This window comes from Paramormyrops kingsleyae, chromosome 4 (assembly GCF_048594095.1).
Source record: "Paramormyrops kingsleyae isolate MSU_618 chromosome 4, PKINGS_0.4, whole genome shotgun sequence".
NCBI lineage: Eukaryota > Metazoa > Chordata > Actinopteri > Osteoglossiformes > Mormyridae > Paramormyrops > Paramormyrops kingsleyae.
The window spans coordinates 8,280,251-8,291,948 of NC_132800.1; positions in this window are offsets into that span (position 1 = coordinate 8,280,251).

Sequence of the window (11,698 nt, forward strand, 5' to 3'; positions counted from 1 at the left end):
CATAGTTAAAATGAAGAGACAGACAGCAGAAACATTTCATTACATTATGTTGGTCCCCAGTTCTATCACTGATGTTCTGCATTCCTGTTGTCCATGCCTTAGCCTTCCTTTTTGTTCCTGTGTGATCCTGTTTTGTTTCCTGTTTGGTTTGTTTAAATAAACTTCCTTGATTTGCCCTGACTCCTGCTCCTGCATCCTCCGTTCCAACCATCTAAACATTAAAACTGGTGCCCTGACCAGAATAAGCAGCTGGAGGATGGATGTTTGTAAAAATCAATTACTCTCAGTATTCTGTAATCACAAATAAGCTAAACATTTATTGAATGATTTTTTTCACTACATGCAAAACAATTATACTTATTGTGGTTTTGTCACTTCCTGTTTGTAGTGCACAGAGGTTAAATTGTAGACTGACAGTGATTTTACAGTTGACTGCAGTTTTCTTTATGTCCACTTAGGGGCAGCAGTGTACAGGCTGGCATTGGTATAAATCCATATACCCTGATAGCATGAAATTCTGCTTCCAAATTGTGTCAGGGATTTAGGCAGGAGTGCATTTCATACATAAAACAACAATGACAGCATTATAAACAATGTTTTGACCAGGAAATTAATCAAAAGATATTCAGATTTCCAGATGTAGGTTTGCATAGTTAAAGTAACAGAATATCCAACAGGAATGGGATCCTAAGAGAACTTTGCCAAAAGCTGCAGCATGACTGTAAGAATGACAGTGATCCACCACCAGCACTGGTCCAACTAGCCAGCACTGGGTGATCTGGGGGGGGGGGGGAGGAGAGACAGCATGTTCACAACAAAGGAGGAAGTCCCCCCCCAGGAAGTAGAAGTGGAGGGTGAGGACAGCTCACTTAATTATCAGTCACTGTATCTCAGTGCTGCTATACTTTGTCACTGTTGCAAGGCAAGTTTATTGTCTTGCAGACAGTTTCCTGTTGATGTAGAGCCCCGGTCACACAGGCCACAGTCAGCCATTACTGTAAGTGATGATGTGGGTCAGGTGGGCTGTGCAAAGGCAGCATGACGATAAAGTTTGTGGTCAGTTGGTGAGAAGGGGCCGACACCCCATGCAAACCGAACAGGAGACTGCAGAACCCGTATAAACTAAGCCAGTGGTTCTCAAATTCGGTTCTCAGGCCCCACTGCCCTGCTTGTTTTCATCACCTGCCTTAACCCCCCCCCCCCCACACCGGACGTCCCCCCACCCCTGTCTTACAAAGACACCTTCCTGATAGGCCTCTTGTTTCCTACTGATACAGAGGCAGCTACAGAGATTAAAAGGACCTACTGCAGTGGTACTTAAACTGTATACAACATAATAAAGGCTGAACCAAAGGCCTGAGGACAGACCCTCTGTATGCATATGCAGCACACAGTGTTTCTGCAGAGTCTCACCCTCATATACTGCATGACGACATTTCTGCTTTTCAGAATAAGTGCCTGTCTAAAAATAATTTCTGCATCATGCTCATGATTTAGCTGCTTTCTGCTCATGCATGAGTGAAGAACAAGGAAATCAAACCGTTCAGAAATAAATCTCTTGCATGTATTTTTATTCTCTGAGCTACAATGATTCTTGAGAGGACCGGAGAGCCTCGGAGGGCCAGTGAGGCCGGAGGCTGCTGAGAGAACCTCAGGGCAGGAGCAGGAGGACACTGTGGCTCCTCTCTTCTCAGCCGCAGCAGGAGTGTCATCAGGCGGGATAACGTCCAGCAGACAAGAGTCTGGGTGACGGATCCGGATAGTGTGTCCCTGTCTCCCTCTGATGGAGACGGAGACTCAGCCAGCCCCTCTTCTGGGCCCCAGGCGATACCGCTGACTACACCGGGACTTAGGATACAGCAGGGTTCTTCAAATCTGGACCTCAATTCCAAATCCAGGCCTTGTTTTCAGTTCTCCCAGGTAGTTAGTTTAATAATTACTGATTCTGATTGGTCAGAGGCTTCACACCTGACTGACAGGTAAAGGAAGGCTGGAAAACCAGCAGTGAATAACCCTGGGATAGAGGATAGAGTGGCAAACCAGCCAACCTGGAGACGCGGGGCTATGGAGGGTCAATGTGGGCGTGTCTTCTTCGTAGTGGAGGTGAGCCTGTATGACCTCGACATGGGCGAGGCGACTCTGGCTTGTTCACTGGGGGCTTTGGACAGGGATAATTTAAAGTGCCTAGAGACACTGTAATGGGAAAATGCACTATACAAGTGAATTGAATTGAATTGAATTGAATTGCAGAGTTCAATCACTCTGTCACAACATGCTGGACTCAAGGGCAGGTGTCTGGCAAAACAGAAAGGGGGTTTGATTGAACTACACACACAGGGACTGGAAATTAACAGGACCAGAGGAATCAGAATGAGAAGGCTTGGACAAAAAGGGACACGGACTGACAGGAGAAGTGATATTAATCACCAGACAAGCAATGATGAGACAAACAGGTACTTTTTGTCTCTGACATGCCATGACATCATTGTTTAATACCTCACAGTTTATTTCTGTTTACTTGTGAAGCTGCAGAAAATGGCTTTGAGTCACATGTTTAACACAGGAAAGTAGGGAAGTTGAAGATATAAGTTTTTTTTTCTTTGGCTGCAATTGCAGCTAAGAGCAACTGGACTGCAGCAGTGAACTGGTGGATTTTGAGGCCTTACTGTCAGGAGCCCATGTCCTCTGTTGGTCTTGCTGTGGTTCCTCAAAGTCCCTCTGTGTCTTTAGCTCATCATGATATTAGATATCTGACTGATACACCTGCTATCTCAGCACTCCTGACTTGGCTTTGAATGTGACCATGACTGTGTGCATTTTGCAGGCTTCCGCTGATCACATGGCATTTCTCCAGGTTCCAGTGCCCTGCAATGGACTGACGTTCTGTTGAAGGTTTACCTCACTTTACTCTGTGTGTTTCCAGCATTAGGACCTAGATAATGATAAATAACTATGATAAAACAGAGATAAATCTTTGAGACAACAGGGAGATCCAACTATATTTGATGTCTTATTAGAACAATCTATGTATACACAGTAACTCTAATTCATGAAGTCTTCTTTATACATGCAGATTTTTTATTTTGTGAATGGAGTCTATGCATTGATAGTTTATTTTATTCTCTACAGACTAATAATAATGGTCTGACTGCCTGAGGGGCTAAACATTCAGCTTTGAGGTTTTGTCACTTCCTGTTTAAGGTGTCCACTCCCCCTTCACTCTGCCTGCTGTGTGTAAGAATAGAAACGACAGAGACAGTGAAGGTACAGAGGATGAGGAAGTGATTGTCACTCTCCACAGATCTGGGCTCAGTGACACACACACGTATGGATCCTCTGATGCTCCTGTTTCTTCTCATTGCTGGGCTCACAGGTGAGTGTCACTCATTACAGTGGAACTGAGTAGAGATCTCTCTCCTGCTCCTCCACACTCTGTCAGGTATAGTTTGGAGATCAGGATGGAGATCTGGTCAGGAGAAATCGCAAAATGTCAGTTGTGAAAAGATTCAGCTGCTTTGTGTAACGTTGTCTTGAAAATTTTTTGGATTCTTATGAGTGTTTGCATGGGCGTCGTTAGGCCAGATCAGTTGGGGCTGTAGCCCCAAGTATTTTACCTCTGATGCCAATCTTCCTTCAAAAAAGAAAAAAGTCAAGTCCCTGGTAACTTGAATTAGTCCCTGATCTTTTCAATTTCTATAAACTCCCCTGGGTGTTTGTATCAAAACATTTGTAATTGCTATGATAATATTTAAAAAAATGTTGCATGTAACAGGTTATTTATAATATAGATTTAATATCTAAATACTCAGTGTAATACTGTCATGTCTTTCTTTAGTAATCGAACAGTACAAAGACTGTTAGTGCAGATAAAATGCCCTTGTCCATTGCATGCTTTGATGTTCTGTGAGGTGTAGGATTATCTTACTGGGGTCATTTCAGCAGCACAGGTGGTTATGTGAGCAGACAGCGGGGATGCCATCAGTCATTTCTGTGTGTACAGACAGAGGGGTCTAAACACCCAGCTTCATGTGCTACTGGGGCAGGTCTCTGTTTATCAGGGGTCAAGATCAGCCTCAAGCCCAGTTCATTCTTCCCTTTTCCATTTGCACTTTCAGCCTGCAGACGGTCATGCGCACAGCAGCTTGTGTTCATGCTGCATTTATTGCTGGATGCAGATTGTCATGGTCAGTGCCTGCATACAGCAGTGATATCCCACCAGACCCAGAGAGAGCAGATATGTTGCAACAAACACAAAAGCAGTGCAGTGAAATGGGTAAACTTTTTACGAATAGTTTTAAAGTATTTAGTAGAGACTTGGGCAGAATAGAATGCTTTTGAAAAGACCATATATAGCTGTATAATGTCTGGACAGTGTAAATTATCTGCACAATAAAAATATAAAAATACATTTGCGGATACCTCCTCACCTCTTACAACAATTCTTCTTCCTCTGCTATTTTTTGTTTGCCCTGTGAAAGTCAGTGCTGCCACCTACTGGAGAGACCTAGTCAGTTATCTTGCACAAGCGCAGTCGACGTGCACCAATGTGCATGATCTCCACCGAACAAAAAATCTGGGCTAAACATGCATCATCCACAGCCATCTGGCGTAAACCCTTGATGACGAAATTTATGTCACCTCACCCTGTTTGTTATTGAAAGTATCAATTTGCTTTCAGGGGTTGAGATTAGACCTGGTTGTCTTTCACTCTGCAGCAGGTTTGGAGAGCTAGTTACCCTCTAGCTGGTAGAGACTGGGGGCAGCGTGGGGGCCTCACACCTCCTGGCTTGTGGTTTCAGTATCTGGCCCAGCTCTCTGTGTAGAGTTTGCATGTTCTTCCTGTATCTATACTGGTTTCCTATGAGCTCTCTGGTTTCACATCTAGTGAAACATGTTCCAGGTGAATTAGTGCCTCTAAAAGTGCCCATAGTGACTGTTTGTGTTTGCCCTGTGACAGACTGGCATCCTGTCCTGGTTGTTCCCCTGCCTTGTGCCCTGTGACAGACTGGCATCCTGTCCTGGTTGTTCCCCTGCCTTGTGCCCTGTGACAGACTGGCATCCTGTCCTGGTTGTTCCCCTGCCTTGTGCCCTGTGACAGACTGGCATCCTGTCCTTGTTGTTCCCCTGCCTTGTACCCTGTGCTGCCTCAGATCAGCTCCAAGCTCCCTGTACTGTACCAGCCGTGTACTAGATAAGCATATAGAAAATGAATTAACTGAATATGTTTAATCCTTTATTAATTGCCATTTGCACAGTATGAGTTCAGGTACATTGGAATCTTCTTCTTGCCTCCCCCCATCTTGCTCTCCATAGCTCTGGGCTGATGGCACAGGGGCAGTCAATGTGTGGCCCCCTGGAGCTGAGGGTTATGGGCTTTTCTCAAGGACCCACAGACATGTGACTATTCTGCTGAGGCTGGGGCTCGACCTGGCAACCTTCTGATCGCGTTTGCAGTTTATGTATCTTGCTGCTGCATGAAAAATTTCCCCCCAAGATCAATTAAGTTCATCTTATCTGATTATCTGATTATATGATTCCCCAGATGATGTAGATTTACAGCAAAAGGGTCACGGGATTTGAAACTATCATGTAGTATCAGGTGCAACATGCGGGTCTGTGCAATATGGACTGTGTCAGATTTAGACAGAACTAACTTTTATAATATAACTTTCATTAATCCACAGATTTGATTTTTGCATATTTTCTGCAAAATCTGCTTAAAATTGAGGGATCTAGCATCACCCCTAACAACTTCCATCCATTGCATGGATATACATTGACCACTGCTGCAGCAAAGTGCATCACAGGACCCAAACCACAGCGACCACAAACTGGTCTCAACCCTGGAGTCTCATAGGATATTTCACAGCGTCACAATTTTGGCTTTAGATTCAAGAACAGTTTCTTCCCCCAAACAATCCTCATCATCAATAGCTAAATCCAGCTATAATACTATTTGCACCTGTGCAGTTTGTGAATTGTAATGTCAGAAGTTTCACAAAGGTATTTCTCTGTAGTGCTGCATGTCTATCAATTGTCTGTTAATATTTATTTGGGTACTGTTAGTCATTCTTTGTACTATGTCTGAACAAGTAAGCTGTCCAATGCAGTTGTAGAATATGGGAAATAAAATATCTTTTTAATTATTTTCTATATAAATTTTATTGTTCCAGTATCAGCAAAATAATGAATATATTATCAGTTCTATAGCTCTTGGCATCAATGCATGTTATCACTATCAGTGCATAAAAAGCCATCCTGAATGCGAAACTGACTTTATATACATTTTTTTGGTCCGTCAGCTGATTTTCATGCATAACTTACAGTTTATCAGGGAAATCTTTTGGATTTATCTAAGTTGATATTTGATATTTCATGGCTAATGAAAATATTGTCCGTCTAATGGACAAATAGCTTTTACTACCTTGAGTACTTTTAAGAAAAACACAGGCTGAAATTACAGTTCACAGCCACATGAGGGTAGCAAAGCTATGGACACTGTATGTAAACGTAGTAAATGAAAATGTGAGCCCTCTGGCGGTGAAACAGTGTAAATACTTTTGCAGTTCAGTCTATGAAAATGAAAAGTACAGTAGATCATTGTATGTGGGCGCTGGGTAAAATAGTGACTAGAGACTAGTACCCGCTCTTGATCACAATTACATATTTAAGGTGAACAGACAGAATATACAGAAAATTAAAATTTAATATGAATAATATTCTTCATACATTTATTTGTTTAAATTCTAATTGCTCCTTGATGACTGGTGTCCTGAGCAGGATAAGCAGCTGGAGGATGGATGGATGGATGAATGAATGACCTCTGCTGGGTTTTTCATTGGACTCCAGGAGTCCTGGGTCACAGACAGAGACAGAGAAACAGAGACTATATGGAGAATCAGGAAGTGAGTGTCAGTCTCCACAGACCTGAGGTCAGTGAGACACAAATAAGTTTATTTTATCTGTAAGAATCTCTGTAATGAAACAGGCTGTGAACTTGGGCGTCTGTGTCTGCGTGTGTCTGTCGGGGGCTGAGAGACACACAAACAGCACTCAGTCTGATAGGACTGCTGATAAGATCCAGGTGAAGTGAATCAATGTGCTCATCACCTGACTTTGCCCCCCCCTGGGACGGCCCCCACCCCTGTCTTACAGAGACACCTTCCTAATAGGCCTCTTGTTTCCTACTGATCCACAGAGATTAAAAGGACCTACTGCAGTGGTACTTAAACTGTATACAACATAATAAAGGCTGAACCAAAGGCCTGAGGACAGACCCTCTGTATACAGCACACAGTGTTTCTGCAGAGTCTCACCCTCATATACTGCATGACGACATTATTGCTTTTCAGAATAAGTGCCTGTCTGAGAATATTTTCTGCATCATGATAATGATTTAGGTGCTTTACGCTTGTGCAGAAGAGAATAATGCAGAAGCTATGAACTGTTAGTGCAGATAAAATGCCCTTGTCTTTTGCATGCTTTGATTTTCTGTGAGGTGTAGGATTATCTTCCTGGGGTCATTTCAGCAGCACAGGTGGTTCTGTGAGCAGACAGCCGGGATGCCATCAGTCATTTCTGTGTGTACAGTCAGAGGGGTCTAAACACCCAGCTTCATGTGCTACTGGAGCAGGTTTCTGTTTATCAGGGGTCAAGATCAGCCTCAAGCCCAGTTTATACTTCACTTTTCCGTGTGCGGTTTTGGGCTGTGGTTGGTTGAAACAAAATCCTGGTCTGGATTTGTACTCTCTGGACCTGAAATTTCCACCTCTGTAAAACAAATTGCCATCGCTGCAACAGCAATTCATTGAACTAATGTTGAAATCATCCAGACCTACAAATGCTTGCATACTGTGTTTGAAAACTGACTGAGATTTTACGTAAATACAGAGGTAATTGTGAAAAAGTCCCTGCGGCAACTATATTGCTTACGTAAATTAAACTCCTTTGTACTGTAGTAGATCAAAGACTACAGACAATGTTTTATTCTTTCATTGAAAGTACTTTAAACTTTTCATTTATTTTATGGTTTAAATCGCTTTGTCAAAAGGACAAGAATCGACTGCAAAGTGCTGTTAACCTCAGCTTGGAAATTATTGGACAAACACAAAGATCTCTAGTGCAGTTTAATTCTGAACAAGTCCTTAAAAGGCATATAAGGTTATCAATGACCCACACATGTCCTCTGTGATGACTGTCAGATGTTGCCATCAGGAATGTGATTCAGACGCCATGTATGTAAAACAAATAGGAGGAAGTTTGGGTTTGTTCCAGAAGCCATCAGACTGGTGAACAGTAACAGTAAGAGATGGTCAGTGAACCTTGACGAAGGCACTTGCACTTTAAGTTGCACTTTAACTAACCTTAATGTCACATGCCTGCCTACATAAAAATACTAAATACATGCATAAATAGTTATTTTAGTGAGGCTGCTTTTGAAATGAATTTTGCAAACAATTTTAAAGTTCTTAGTTGAGGCTTGTGCAGAGTAGTGTTGTTTTTGAAAATACCATATACCGTGGTATAATGTTTCGACAGTATAAATGATCTAAACATTAAAAATGTAAAAACTAAATATGCAGATATCTCCACACCTCCTGCAACAATTTTTCTTCCTCTGCTCTTTCTTGGTTGATCTCTGCTCTGTGAAAGTCAGTGCTGCCACCTATTGGAAACACCTAGTCAATCTGGGCTACACGCGCCTGATGATGAAATTTATGTCACCTCACCCTGTGCATGACCGAAAGCACATGCAGAAACGGAAAGTATGGATTAGGCTTCAGGGACTGAGATTAGACCTGGTTGTCTTTCACTCTGAAGCAGGTTTGGAGAGCTACTGTAGTTACCCTCTAGCTGGTAGAGACTGGGGGCAGCGTGGGGGCCTCACACCTCCAGGCTTGTGGTTTCAGTATCTGGCCCAGCTCTCTGTGGGGAGTTTGCATGTTCTTCCTGTACCTATACTGGTTTACTATGAGCTCTCTGGTTTTACATCTAAAGATACATGGTCCAGGTGAATTGCTGCCTCTAAAAGTGCCCATAGTGACTGTGTGTGAGTGTTTGCTCTGTGACAGACTGGCATCCTGTCCTGGCTGTTCCCCTGCCTTGTGCCCTGTGACACACTGGTATCCTGTCCTGGCTGATCCCCTGCCTTGTGCCCTGTGGCAGACTGGCATCCTGTCCTGGCTGATCCCCTGCCTTGTGCCCTGTGACAGAATGGCATCCTGTCCTGGCTGTTCCCCTGCCTTGTGGCCTGTGACAGACTGGCATCCTGTCCTGGTTGTCCCCTGCCTTGTGCCGTGTTACAGACTGGCATCCTGTCCTGGTTGTTCCCCTGCCTTGTGCCCTGTGACAGACTGACATCCTGTCCTGGTTGATCCCCTGCCTTGTGCCCTGTTACAGACTGGCAGCCTGTCCTGGTTGTTCCCCTGCCTTGTGCCCTGTGACAGACTGGCATCCTGTCCTGGGTGTTCCCCTGCCTTGTGCGCTGTGACAGACTGGCATGCCCTGGTTGTTCCCCTGCCTTGTGCCCTGTGACAGACTGGCATCCTGTCCTGGTTGTTCCCCTGCCTTGTGCCCTGTGGCAGACTGGCATCCTGTCCTGGCTGATCCCCTGCCTTGTGCCCTGTGACAGAATGGCATCCTGTCCTGGCTGTTCCCCTGCCTTGTGGCCTGTGACAGACTGGCATCCTGTCCTGGTTGTCCCCTGCCTTGTGCCGTGTTACAGACTGGCATCCTGTCCTGGTTGTTCCCCTGCCTTGTGCCCTGTGACAGACTGACATCCTGTCCTGGTTGATCCCCTGCCTTGTGCCCTGTTACAGACTGGCAGCCTGTCCTGGTTGTTCCCCTGCCTTGTGCCCTGTGACAGACTGGCATCCTGTCCTGGTTGTTCCCCTGCCTTGTGCCCTGTTACAGACTGGCATCCTGTCCTGGTTGTTCCCCTGCCTTGTGCCCTGTGACAGACTGACATCCTGTCCTGGTTGATCCCCTGCCTTGTGCCCTGTTACAGACTGGCAGCCTGTCCTGGTTGTTCCCCTGCCTTGTGCCCTGTGACAGACTGGCATCCTGTCCTGGTTGTTCCCCTGCCTTGTGCCCTGTTACAGACTGGCATCCTGTCCTGGTTGTTCCCCTGCCTTGTGCCCTGTGACAGACTGGCATGCCCTGGTTGTTCCCCTGCCTTGTGCCCTGTGACAGACTGGCATCCTGTCCTGGTTGTTCCCCTGCCTTGTGCCCTGTGACAGACTGGCATCCTGTCCTGGTTGTTCCCCTGCCTTGTGCCCTGTGACAGACTGGCATCCTGTCCTGGTTTTTCCCCTGCCTTGTGCCCTGTGACAGACTGGCATCCTGTCCTGGTTGTTCCCCTGCCTTGTGCCCTGTTACAGACTGGCATCCTGTCCTGGTTGTTCCCCTGCCTTGTGCCCTGTGACAGACTGGCATCCTGCCCTGGTTGTTCCCCTGCCTTGTGCCCTGTGACAGACTGGCATCCTGTCCTGGTTGTTCCCCTGCCTTGTGCCCTGTGACAGACTGGCATCCTGTCCTGGTTTTTCCCCTGCCTTGTGCCCTGTGACAGACTGGCATCCTGTCCTGGTTTTTCCCCTGCCTTGTGCCCTGTGACAGACTGGCATCCTGTCCTGGTTGTTCCCCTGCCTTGTGCCCTGTGACAGACTGGCATCCTGTCCTGGTTGTTCCCCTGCCTTGTGCCCTGTGACAGACTGGCATCCTGTCCTGGTTGTTCCCCTGCCTTGTGCCCTGTGACAGACTGGCATCCTGTCCTGGTTGTTCCCCTGCCTTGTGCCCTGTGACAGACTGGCATCCTGTCCTAGTTTTTCCCCTGCCTTGTGCCCTGTGACAGACTGGCATCCTGTCCTGGTTGTTCCCCTGCCTTGTGCCCTGTGACAGACTGGCATCCTGTCCTGGTTGTTCCCCTGCCTTGTGCCCTGTGACAGACTGGCATCCTGTCCTGGTTTTTCCCCTGCCTTGTGCCCTGTGACAGACTGGCATCCTGTCCTGGTTTTTCCCCTGCCTTGTGCCCTGTGACAGACTGGCATCCTGTCCTGGTTGTTCCCCTGCCTTGTGCCCTGTGACAGACTGGCATCCTGTCCTGGTTGTTCCCCTGCCTTGTGCCCTGTGACAGACTGGCATCCTGTCCTGGTTGTTCCCCTGCCTTGTGCCCTGTGACAGACTGGCATCCTGTCCTGGTTGTTCCCCTGCCTTGTGCCCTGTGACAGACTGGCATCCTGTCCTGGTTTTTCCCCTGCCTTGTGCCCTGTGACAGACTGGCATCCTGTCCTGGTTTTTCCCCTGCCTTGTGCCCTGTGACAGACTGGCATCCTGTCCTGGTTGTTCCCCTGCCTTGTGCCCTGTTACAGACTGACATCCTGTCCTGGTTGTTCCCCTGCCTTGTGCCCTGTTACAGACTGGCATCCTGTCCTGGTTGTTCCCCTGCCTTGTGCCCTGTTACAGACTGGCATCCTGTCCTGGTTGTTCCCCTGCCTTGTGCCCTGTTACAGACTGGCATCCTGTCCTGGCTGTTCCCCTGCCTTGTGCCCTGTTACAAACTGGCATCCTGTCCTGGTTGTTCCCCTGCCTTGTGCCCTGTGGCAGACTGGCATCCTGTCCTGGCTGTTCCCCTGCCTTGTGCCCTGTTACAAACTGGCATCCTGTCCTGGTTGTTCCCCTGCCTTGTGCCCTGTGGCAGACT